This window comes from Chlorocebus sabaeus, chromosome 15 (assembly GCF_047675955.1).
Source record: "Chlorocebus sabaeus isolate Y175 chromosome 15, mChlSab1.0.hap1, whole genome shotgun sequence".
Lineage (NCBI taxonomy): Eukaryota > Metazoa > Chordata > Mammalia > Primates > Cercopithecidae > Chlorocebus > Chlorocebus sabaeus.
The window spans coordinates 65,394,267-65,407,141 of record NC_132918.1 but is presented as its reverse complement, the minus strand read 5'-3'; positions in this window follow the sequence as shown (position 1 = coordinate 65,407,141).

Below are 12,875 nucleotides of genomic sequence, written 5' to 3'. Positions count from 1 at the left end.
CATTTCACTGGATGTAAATGTTGCCTCAAAATTTTTTTAAAAAAGAAAAGAATTACAAGCATTGAACTCTATTTAATGGTGCTCTTTGTACTTTGAGATGCGTCAAAAATAAGATGTATGGATGCCTCCATGCATGAGTAAAGGGTGGATGAACAGAGATACGATAAAGCAAATAGGGGACCATATAATAGTAGAGTCTAGGTAATGGGCACACTGCGCAATTCTTTCAACTTTTCTGTATGTTTGAAAATTTTCACAGTAACATATTGGGGGAGGGAACCCAGATTCAACATTAAGTCACCTATCACCTCCTCCTCCCAAGCGTCCCTCAGAATTCAGGAGGCAGACAATTTCCAGGATGTTTTGAAGCAGAATTAGCCATTCTCCTTTCAATCAGTGAAACATCAGTGAAACCATCACTGTCTGTGTGGCGAATGGCTTGTGCCATTAACTGAACATTATTTTTCATTATTTCCCTGCTCAGAGTACCCAGATGACATACTGCCTTAGGCTGAAGGCCCGCAGTTTCAAGACCTATTCAAAGTGTGTTATGAGCACCAGGCAAGGAAATTTCAAGGGCAAAGGATCCAGGAGGCTTATTGCTTTTCCATAACTAGGTTGTTGTAAGCATTCAGTATGCTCTTTCTGTGCACACAGTACTTTTAAGAAATGACTACCAAGAAAATAAAAGGCAATGTTTTCATTTACAAAGTGTTTACCACTTACTGAGGTAAAGAAGATACATTCAGGAAATAAAAGCCTGGAGAGTGGGCATAGTAGAGGCAGGCTGACCACTGGAGGTTACTTGTGGTATATTCACACAATAGAATATTTTATAGCTGTTATACAGAATGACCTTTATAAAAATATAATAACATAGATCTCTAAGAAACACTGTTGAATAAATCTCAGTGCAGCGGTTATGTTGAAAACAAACTCACACTGACATATAAGCACAATTTTGTATATGTTCAATAAAGGCATGGGAAATTCAAAAGTAATGAAAATATTTTAAAAGGTGCATAGCAATAAAATAAAATTTCAACTTCACAACACGATATTATATAACAAGAAGTTGACAAGGTCCACCCCTTCCCATTCTCCCTGGTGCTGCAGTATACTTCAGCCAAACTCAGAAAATGCTTTCCTACCTCAGGGCCTTTGCATTTGCTGTGTTAAGCGGATACCCTCCACCAAACAGCATGGCTAGCCCTATTCATCTGGTATTCCTTGCTCCAAGATGCCTTCCTAAGAAAGGCAAGTTTTGTGGCCATCTATTGTTATATCATCTAGCAGAGTTTCTTGCCATATTCCTTCCTACCAAGGCTACACAGCTTCTGTAATGTACCAGTAACCCTGGATCCCACAGATGGATTGAAATTGTCCCCAGTAAAGGCACAGACGCTAAGGGTACAGATCAAGTGGTCAAAGGTCAAAGTGCAGGTTTGACCCAGCGCATGGCCCATGACTGACATTCTTCCCAGCCACTTGCTTTTAGAAACAGCAGTTGGATATGAGTGTGAAATAAAGAGACGTGAGGTCTATGTCTCAGTGATGCCCCTTGGTCCAAACTTCCTCTGAGGGAAGTGGCTATAATTACTGAACATTTATTTTAAATTAAATCAAATAAATCCTCCTAGGAAAAAAGTATTGAAAATAATAGTAAAATGAATCCTAGGATGGGGAAACATAAAATCCCCTTCCCTAGTTTTCAAGCATTTATGAATTAAATCATCATTTCCAGTGTGAATCTTAACCATGCCCTAAATACCATTAGTGCTCTTTTTATTTTTATTTTTATTTTTTTTGAGATGGAGTCTCGCTCTTTTGCCCGGGCTGGAGTACAGTGGCGCTATCTCGGCTCGCTGCAGCCTCCACCTCCTGCGTTCAAGTGATTCTCCTGCCTCAGCCTCCCGAGTAGCTGGAATTACAGGTGCCCACCATCACACCCAGATAATTTTTTATATTTTTAGTAGAGACAGGATTTCACCATGTTGGCCAGGCTGGTCTCGAACTCTTGACCTCATGATTCACCCACCTCAGCCTCCCAAAGTGTTGAGAATTCAGGCGTGAGCCACCATGCCCAGCCCCATTAGTGCTATTTTATTCAACTTTGTTTTTTCTTTTTGAGGCAGGGTCTAGCTCTGTCACCCAACCTGAAGTGCTGTGTTATGATCAAGGCACACTGCAGCCTCCACCTCCTGGACTCAAGTAATCCTCCTACCTGAGCTTCACAAGTGGCTGGGACTACAGGCATGTGCCACCACACTCGGCTATTTTTTTTTCCCAATTTTTATTAGAGACAAGGTCTCAATATGTTGCCCAGACTGGTCTCTCACTCCTGGCCTCAGCAATTTGCCTGCCTGGGTCTCCCAAAGTGTTGGGATTACAGCCATGAGCCACTGCACTACCCAACCTTATTTATTTTTGTTGTTAGTTATTCTTAATAACAATCTTCTATTATTAATATGAATAGACCTAAGTATATTTGGCTAAGCCTTGCCCTTGTAAAGACAGAGGGGTTTTTTCTATTGCTTTCTGTTTTAAATATTAACACATACTTGTTTCACCAGTTTACTTATCATTTACAATGAAAGTACAATATAAGTAAAAGAAATGAAGTCAGCTTTCTTCTGAATTCAGGCTAAATGACTTTCTACTTTTCAAAAGCAGTACATGAGAATTTATTGTTTCAAGCACCTTGAAAATTATATAAGGAAATCAAATTTCCAAAGAACCAAACTTTGATATGACCTTGATTTTCTGGAATGATAAGAACATCGTAAATTTTATTCCTGTTAGTGCCAGATAATTGTTTAAAATAAACCTGAGGGATTCTAATTCCCTAAATGTATAAAAATATTCATACATATAGTTTCACAAATTAGGAAAAAAAATCTTTCTCAGAACAGGTTTTCCAATTCAGGGTCCCCTTATAAGGGAAGCCTTTACTGTAAAAGGCATCCATTTCTTTATCCTAACTCCTGATTGGCTGAGCACACGGCCACTGACCTTTTAAGTCTAAAATCAAAGCACAGAGCAGTGTGTTCCAATGTATGAAATAGGTGCTCTACATCAGCAAATGCTTTGGGTAAGAAAAACAAAGAAAAATGACAACTGTTTAGTATAGTAACATGATATCCCTTCAAAACCACAACAATGTTATATTGTCATAAAATATTTCAAACACATTGAAAAATAAAGTGATATATTTGTGTATTCACCAACCAGGTTTTTAATGTTTTCATTTTCCATAAATATATATAATAAATATATAATTAAAGACTGCTCTTTTATACCTCTCTTTATCTCATTTCCCAATTCCCTGCCCACCCTAGAAGTAAATATGTATGGAGGTGTATCTTTGGTCATGTTTTTTGATGTTTGCAGAATAAACCCGTGGAGAAGGATCAAGTGAACTTTCACTGTAAAAGGCTAGATGAAGACATTTGAGGCTTTGTGGGTTGTCATCTCTCATAACTACTCAACTCTGCCAAGGTATCATGTTCTAGGAAAGGACATGTGTTTATCCTACATAGTTAAAAATCAAGCAAGATATTAGTATATAAGTACTCACCAAATGCTCCCATCTTTCTTGTTATTGTCTACACTTTTTTATCTACATTTTTATGACACAAACCGACTTCTGATTTTACCGCAGCATATAAGTTTGCTAGGGCTTCTATAAGAAAGTACCACAGATTGGGTGGCTTAAACACAGAAGTTTATTTCTTCAGAATTATGGAGGCTAAAAACCCAAGATCAAAGTGACAGCAAGATTGGTTTCTTCTGAGGCCTCTGTCCTTGGCTTGTGGACGGTGGTTTTCCTCCAGTGTTTTCACATGATCTTCTCTCTGTGTGTTTCTGTGTTCTCATCTCTTCTTCTAGGGATGCTAGTCATATGCGATTAGGGCCCACCCTCATGACCTCATTTATCCTTAACTACCTCTTTAAAGACAATCTCAAAATACAGTCACATTCTGAAGTAGTAGGGATTAGAACTTCAGTAGATGAATTTTGGAGGGACACAATTCAGCCCAAAACATGCAAGCAATAGATCATTAACATTTCCAATATATTTTAACGATTCCCATGCTCAATATCTCCTTCACTCTACATTGTTTTTTTTTTCTTGCTAAACACATCTTTCAGCAGTTCTTTCCAAAAGGATCTAAATCACTACTTAGCTAGTCTTCTACTCAGGGAACGCCTTAAACTGTAGGAGGTGAAACACCTGCCAACAAATGTGTATTATATTTGGCTATGTTGAGTTTAATATTTCTATTAGCTTGTAAAGAAAAATGCCATCTACTCCAAATGGCATTTAACATCAATTTTTTAAAATAAGCTTTTATGCATTTTTTTAACACTGAAAGAAAAATGAAAGAAACGAAAGGAGACAGAGCCCAATATATATGTGTCTTCAGCTGTTTTTGTCTTTCTGTTCTAAAATATTTATTCTATTTTTTCAGCAAGTTTTTTTTTTTTTTTTTTTTTTTTTAAGATAATATGAGCCTGGACAATATAGCAAGACCTGGTACCTGCAAAAAATAAAAAAGCTACCTGAGAACAGGGGCACACACCTGTAGTCCCAGCTACTTGGGGGGTTAGGCAGGAAGATGGCTTGAACCCAAAGGTTCCAGGTTGCAGTGAGCTCTAATGGCACCACTGCTCTCCAGCGTGGGAGGATAGAGTGAAACCTGGTTTCTAAAATAAGCAAATAAATACAATAAGAGATACTATGCTTTAGTTAAGTACACCAATTTTAATTGTTCAGCTCAGCGAATTTTCATATATGGAAACACTTGATTCCTCACCAGCCAGATCAATATATAGAACATTCCCAACGGCCAGAAAGACTTCCCGGCTGGGCACAGTGGCCCACGCCTGTAATTCAGCACTTTGAGGGGCCAAGGCGGGCAGCTCACTTGAGGTCAGGAGTTTGAGACCAGCATGGTCAAAATGGCAAAACCTGTCTCTACCGAAAACACAAAAAATTAACTAGGCATGGTGGCAGGCGCCTATAATCCCAGACACCTGGGAGGCTGAGGCGGAGAATCACTTGAAACCGGGAGGCAGATGTTACAGTGAGTTGATATCACGCCACATCACTCTCACCTGGGCAACAGAGCAAGACTCCGTCTCAAAAAAAAAAAAAAAAAAAAAAAAAAAAAAAAAAAAAAAAACAACTCCTTTTGCCCACTTCTAATCAACATCCTAAGGCAATTGCTAATAGCTTTATCATCATAGGTTAGTCTTGCCTATTCACAAAATTCATATAAAAATAACACAGCATGGACTCTTGTTGTTGGGCTGCTATTTTAAATTTATTTATTTATTTATTTAGATGGAGTTTTGCTCTTGTTGTCCAGGCTGGAGTACAGTAGCGAAATCTCGGCTCACTGCAACCTCCTCCCGGGTTCAAGCAATTCTCCTGTCTCAGCCTCCCAAGTAGCTGGGATTACAGGTGCCTGCCACCATGCCTGGCTAATTTTTTTGTTTGTTTTGTTTTTTGTTTTTTTAGTAGAGATAGGGTTTCACCATGTTGGCCAGACTGTTCTTGAACTCCTGACCTCAGGTGATCCACCCACCTCAGCCTCCCAAAGTGCTGGGATTACAGGCATAAGCCACCATACCTGGCCTCCTTTTTAAAGGTATTATGTTTATAAAGTCCATCCTGCTGTTCCATTTAGCCTTGTCACTTTGTTTGTTTGTTTGTTTGTTTGCTTTTTTGTTAGATTTTGAAACAGCGTCTCACTCTGTCGCTCAGGTTGGATTGCCGAGATTGGAGCGCAGTAGTGCCATCGTGGCTTACTCCACCCTTAACGTCCAGGGCTAAACCAATCCTCCCACCTCAGCCTCCTAAGTAGCTGGGGTTACCTGCAGGCGCTACTACACCTGGCTAATTTTTATTTTTTGTAGAGATAAGGTTTCACCATGTTGACCAGGCTAGTCTTGAACTCTTGTGCTCAAGTGATCTGCCTACCTCGGCCTCCCAAAGTGCTCATCTTATAGGCATGAGCCACTGTGCCTGGCCTCATGTCACTTTTTTAAATTGCCATGTAGTATTCCACTGTATGACTCTACCACAATTTACCCATTTTCTTCATAGATATTTCTAGTTTTTTACTATTATTAATGAAGTTATTATGACTATTCTTTTTTTTTTTTTCTTGTGAGATGGAGTTTCACTCTTGTTGTCCAGGCTGGAGTACAATGGCGCAATCTCGGCTCACTGCAACCTCTGCCTCCTGGGTTCAAGCAATTCTCCTGTCTCAGCCTCCCAAGTACCTGGGATTATAGGCACCTGCAAGCACATCTGGCTAATTTTTAGTGGAGATGCGGTTTCATCGTATTGGTCAGGCTGGTCTTGAACTCCTGACCTCAGGTGATCCGCCTGCCTCGGCCTCCCAAAGTGCTGGGATTATTGGCATGAGCCACCGTGCCTGGCCCACCATTATGACTATTCTTAAATGCCTTTTTATAGTCATATGAACTCATTCCTCCAGGACATATACCTAGGGGTATGGTTGCTGAATCATAGCAAAAATGTAGTACAGCTTTAATAGATACTTCCAGTTTTGCTAAGTGATCATACCAGTTTAAACTCCTATCCCCGGTGTATAAAAATGACAGTGTTGACTAGGCATGGTGGCTTACACCTGTAATCCCAGCACTTTGGGAGGCCGAGGCAGACCAGCCTGACCAATATGTTGAAATCACATCTCTACTGAAAATACAAAAATTAGCTGGGTGTGGTGGCATGCACCTGTAATCCCAGTTACTCAGGTAGTCTCTTGAGCCCAGGAGGCAGAGGTTGCAGTGAGCCAAGATTGCGCCACTGTACTCCAGCCTGGGTGACAGAAGGAGACTGTCTCAAAAACAAAAAGAAAGTGGCCGGGCACGGTGGCTCAGTCCTGTAATCCCAGCACTTTGGGAGGCCAAGGCGGGCAGATCACTTGAGGTCAGGAGTTCAAGACCAGCCTGACTAACATGCTGAAACCCCGTCTCTACTAAAAATACAAAAATTAGCCGAGCGCGGTGGCAGGCACCTGTAATCTCAGCTATTCAGGAGGCTGGAGCAGGAGAATTGCTTGAACCCTGGAGGCAGAGATTTCAGTGAACTGAGATTGCATCACTGTACTCCAGCCTGGGTGACAGAGCAAGACTCTGTCTCAAAAATAAAAGAAAAAAAGAGAGAGAGAAAGGAAGAAAGACTGGGCAAATCCTCAAATCCTTTGCCATCTTGGCCAGGTTGGTCTTGAACTACTGACCTGAGGTAATCCACCCACCTCGGCCTCCCAAAGTGCTGGGATTATAGGCATGAGCCATGGCTCCCAGCCAGTATAGCTCAGTTTTTACTGTAAGTTCACTGTAGTGCTTTTTAAGAATACTATTGTATCCCTTTAATGATCGTTTTTTCTTTAACTCTTTTTTTTTTTCTTTTGAGACAGGGTCTCAGTCACGCAAGCTGGAGTGCTGTGGCACTATTTTGGCTCACTGCAACCTCTGCCTCCTGGGTTTAAGCAATTCTTCTGCCTCAGCCTCCCGAGTAACTGAGACTACAGGCGCCTGCCACCATGCCAGGCTACTTTTTGTATTTTTAGTAGAGACGAAGGTTCACAATGATGGCCAGGCTAGTCTCGAACTCCTGACCTCAAGTGATCCACACTCCTCGGCCTCACGAAGTGCTGGGATTACATGAGCCACCGCTCCCAGCCTTTTAACTCTATTTTGTTTGTTTGTTTGAGACAGAGTCTCACTCTGTTGCCCAGGCCAGAGTGTAGCAGCAGGATCTCAGCTCACTGCAAACTCCACCTTCAGGGTTCAAGCAATTCTCCCGCCTCAGCCTCTTGAGTAGCTGGGATTACGGGTGTGTGCCACCATGCCTGCCTAATTTTTTTGTATTTTTGGTAGAGACAAGATTTCATCATGTTGGCCAAGCTGGTCTCAAACCCCTGATCTCAGATGATCCGCCTGTCTCGGCCTCACCAAAGTGCTGGGATTATCGGCCTGAGCCACCCACCACTCCCAGCCTTAAGTCTCTTTTTAAAGCTGGATCACTCTTACACTCAGGCAAGAGAAATCCTATGCCGGGTCGCATAGTCTAGAGAGCTCCACGTGTCATAAACACTTAAAAAAAAAAAGGTGTGTGAGGCCAGGTGTGGAGGCTCACACCTATAATCCCAGCAATTTGGGAGGCCTAGCCGGGTGGATCACTGGAGTTCAAGAGTTCAAGACCAGCCTAACCAACATGGAAAAACCCCACCTCTACTAAAAATACAAAAAAAGTCAGCTGGGCGTGGTGGTGGGCGCCTGTAATCCCAGCTACTCAAGGGGCTGAAGCAGGAGAATCCCTTGAGCCCGAGAGGTGGAGGTTGCAGTGAGCTGAGATCATGCCGGGGAGACAGAGCAAGACTCTGTCTCAAAAAAAAAAAAAAAAAAAAATGGTGTGTGAGTTATGAGATGGGGGTGGTGGTGTTAGTGTCTGTTGATATGAGTTCTAGACAGGGCGACCTTGTAAACCTAGACATTCACCCTTCTGCCTAACAATCTTCAAGCCCCGGGGAGACACACTTCCAGCATATCCCTTGCCCTAGATCCTCAAAACAAAAGGCACCCGCATTGGAATGCTGAGAAGTTTTTTGGTGAAAGAGGCATGGCTTTGGAGTGCAGAAAGAATTTGAGTGGCAGGAGTACTTAGGTAAGAGAAAAGACAAATTAATTAGCTTGTCAAATCCTCCTTCTTAGCATGAATGCAAAAGATTCTTGCATAACCAAGTATTGTTTCCCAGAGTGCCAAGCAGCTGATTTTTTTGCTTCTCTTTGTATTCCAATTCATGATTCTGAAGATCCTCATGAATTAGCACAGTGTTCACTAACATTGCACAGAGTGGCTGAGAAACATTTCATAGTATAAATTCATTTTACCCTCACATTTGTATATATAGAGATCTAAATATTACATATGGGAAACATGACATGGATTCTTTGGCAAATAGATGAACATTGAATGCAAAGACTAAACATTCTTAGAAAACAGCCTTCATGGTGGGGAACGGTGGCTCACGCCTGTAATCTCAGCACTTTGGGAGGCTGAGGCAGACGAATCACCTGAGGTCAGGAGTTTGAGACCAGCCTGATCAACATGGAGAAACCCCGTCTCTACTAAAGATACAAAAAAAATTAGCTGGGTGTGGTGGAACATGCCTGTAATCCCAGCTACTTGGGAGGCTGAGGCAGGAGAATTGCTTGAACCCGGGAGGCAGAGGTTGCGGTGAGCCAAGATCGTCCCACTGCACTCCAGCCTGGGCAACAAGAGCGAAACTCCTCAAAAACAAAACAAAACAAAACAATACCTTCATTCAAATTTGTAAAAAACTAATAATATGTTCAGCCTTATTTAAATATCTTTGACTAAAAATCTGAGCATGATTAACCACAACTTCATTTGCCATTTAGTTTTGATAGATCATTTTGAATATTTTAAAAGAAAGAGAACTTTATGTGAAAAATAATTTTTAGATTTTTTTACATTTACTGTCATTCATATTTTCTGGATAAAAATACATTTAAAATGTGAACAGTTTGGCCAGCCATGGTGGCTCACGCCTGTAATCCCAGCATTTTGGGAGGCCGAGGCGGGCAGATCACTTGAGGTCAGGAGTTCAAGACCAGCCTGACCAACATGGCAAAACCCCGTCTCTACTAAAAACATAAAAATTAGCTGGGCTTGATGGCCTGTGCCTGTAATCCCAGCTACTTGGGAGGCTGAGGCAGGAGAATTGCTCAAACCTGGGAGGTGGAGGTTGCTGTGAGCCCAGATCATGCCAGTGCACTCCAATCTGAGCAACAGAATGAGACTCTGTCTCAAAAAAAAAAAAAAAAAAAAAAAAAAAAAAATTGAACAATTTGACTACAATTGTATTTTAAACCATGCACATGTAATAACATTTTAGCCATGTGCATATATTAATTTGAATTAAAAATTTAAAAAGGAGGAAAAGAAGGTTCATAAGAAAAAAATAAGTGCTTAAAACAATATTTGGCAAATGGTGCATTTTCAGTAAGTATTAGGGGTCCCCTTCTGCCACCCCTACTTTCTCTTTCTTGGTTTTAACCTGACATCAGATTAAACATCATTTCCCTTCCTCTTTCTTTTCCCACTGCCCACCCTCCGAATACAAACATGCATATCCTGTTTGAAATTTGGTTGCTTTAAGGAAACAATCCTAAAATTTGGAAGATAACAGAGCCAGAGGATTTGACAGGAGACATTAGAGAAAACTAGTTAAGGTTAAATGGAAAAATTAGAAGTTCAGTTCTTCAAGATGAATAACATCTTTTAGTAGAATTCTGACATATAGCATTTGCCAGGCACTTCTTGGCCTAGTGAGAAGTAATGGGCACTAAGAAACGCGGGTGGGACCAAAGGAAATTTAACTCATGCCAACAATTTGACTTACAGGTTGGGTTGCCAGCTCCTAGCAAAACCAAATGAAAGCGTCAGGAAGTTAGCACTACTAGCCACATCCATACATCTTAAAATACACACCTGGAATGTTTTAACAGCTGGAATCCAATTTCTAAGGTGATTCTTGAGAAAGTCAAATTTGATATAGCATTCACCAATAATAAAACAAGAAGAGTTGGCCGGGCGCGGTGGCTCATGTTTGTAATCTCAGCACTTTGAGAGGTTGAGGTGGGTGGATCACCTGAGGTCAGGAGTTCAAGACCAGCCTGGCCAACATGGTGAAACTCCATCCCTACTAAAAATACACAGATTAGCCGGGTGTGGTGATGGGCACCTGTAATCCCAACTATTCTGGAAGCTGAGGCAGGGGTATCAGTTGAATCCAGGAGGCGGAGCTTGCAGTGAGCTGAGATCACGCCACTGCACTCCAGCCTGGGTGACAAAGCGGGACTCTATCTCAAAAACAAACAAACAAACAAACAAACAAAACCAAAAATACAAACAGCAACAACAACAAAAACAAGAAGAGCTAACAGTTTTGGGGAACCTACTGCATGTTAGGTACTGTGATAACCCCTTTTTGCAAAACATGCTATGTAACCCTACCAGGATAGAAAAAGCTATTCTCATTTTATAGATGAGGAACCTGAGGCTCAGAGAAGTTAGATTATTTTCACCAGAGGCTATCCGGCACTTAACACTTTGATTTTCTGCCAATAACAATTGTGACTACCATCTGTTTATTTTTTATTTATTTAATTAATTTATTTTTTGAGACAAAGTCTCGCTTTATTACCCAGGCTGGAGTGCAGTGGCACAATTACAGTTCACTGCAGCCTCAACTTCCCTGGCTCAAGTGATCCTCCCACTTCAGCTGCCTGAGTAGCTTAGACTGAAGGCATGCACCACCATGCCCAGCTAATTTTTTTTTTTTTTTTTTTTTTTTTTTTTTTGAGACACAGTCTCACTCTGTTGCCCAGGCTGGAGTGCAGTGGTGTGATCTCAGCTCACTGCAACCTCCACTTCCTGGGTTCTCCTGCCTCAGCCTCCCAAGTAGCTGGGATTACAGGTGCTCCACTATGCTCAGCTAATTTTTTTGGTACTTTTAGTAGAGACAGGGTTTCACCATGTTGGCCAGGCTGGCCTCAAACTCCTGACCTCAAGTGATCCACCCACCTTGGTCTCCCCAAGTTTTGGGATTACAGGCGTGAGCCACTGCACCCGGCCCCAGCTAATTTTTTAAAAATATTTTTGTATAGACAGGGGTCTCACTATGTTGTCCAGGCTGATCTTAAACTTCTGGGCTCAAGTAGTCCTCCCACCTTAGCCTTCCAAAGTGCTGAGATTACAGGCGTGAACCTCCGTGTCCAACTGTTTAAAATTAAATTTACTTTTTTTGTTTTTTCATTCACATGATGAGTATTGCAAAATGGCTAACATTTATTGAGAGCTAACTGACGGCCTGAACATGGGTTGTAACTAATTTAATCTTTAGAACAACCCTATATTTGGAACCATTTAGTGGTTTTATTTGCAATAAAGCACCTTCAGCTGCAGCACCTACAATTACATGTGATAGAACAAAAGTAGTAACAGAGACGGGGTCTCCCCCTATCTCCTGATTTGAAAGCAGAGGGGAAAATGGGCTCTCTTCTGTCACTCTGCTGAGAATCCTATGCTCTGTGCAGAAGAGGGTATTTTCTATTCCAGAGCAGCACTCTTCAATACATCTTCTTGTGATAATGGGAATGTTCTCTATTTGCACTATTCAATATGGTAGCTACTAGCCACGTGTGAGCGTGAGAAATGTGGTTGATAAGATTTGATAAGCAAAAATTCTAACTAGTTTGAATTTAAATAGTCAATGTGGCTGGTAGCTACCATATTGGACAGCACAGTTCTAAAGGGGATGACTGCTTGGTGGCTGAATTCTTAGCAGAGTCCGAGAGTTTCTAATACTCCACTCTCCTTTCTCTTAGCTCTTCTGTTGGCCAGCTTCTGAGGCACGTATCGTCACACTAAGACCTCACTGCTAAGAACTGAGGATGAGGGAAAAACATGGGAATCTTTCTTACTCCCTCTATTAAAAACTAAATATTTAAGAGCTCAAATGCTTACTTTATTTGTTCATTCATTTGTTTAATAAATATTTATGAAACTTTTACTACATAGCAGGCATATTTACTACAAGTCTATGAATTGGCTCTGGGATTAAAAAGGCAAGCAGAATGGGAATGAAGAGACAGACATTGCTTAAATAAACAAGTACATCATTACTAACATTACAAACTTGAACCAGCCGGGTTTGGTGGCTGTAATCCCAACACTTTGGGAGGCTGAAGCAGGCAGATCACTTGAGGTCGGGAGTTCAGACCAGCCCGATGAACATGAAGAAACCCCG